Source organism: Chrysochloris asiatica, unplaced genomic scaffold (genome assembly GCF_000296735.1).
Source record: "Chrysochloris asiatica unplaced genomic scaffold, ChrAsi1.0 scaffold00035, whole genome shotgun sequence".
NCBI classification, from domain to species: Eukaryota; Metazoa; Chordata; class Mammalia; order Afrosoricida; family Chrysochloridae; genus Chrysochloris; species Chrysochloris asiatica.
Window position 1 is genome coordinate 4247928 of NW_006408553.1, and position 201 is coordinate 4248128.

Sequence of the window (201 nt, forward strand, 5' to 3'; positions counted from 1 at the left end):
TTTCTTTGGGAGAAACATGAAGCTATCTGAGCTCTGAAAGATTTAGTCATAGAACCTCTATATGAGGCCACTCTGAGTTGTAATCGACTCACTGACATAGAAGTTTTCTGTTGGTTTGTTTCTCATAATATGCTGTTGGTAAATGCCATCGAGTTGGTTCCAACTCACATTTACCCTGCATACGGTTTCCAAGAAGCAGCC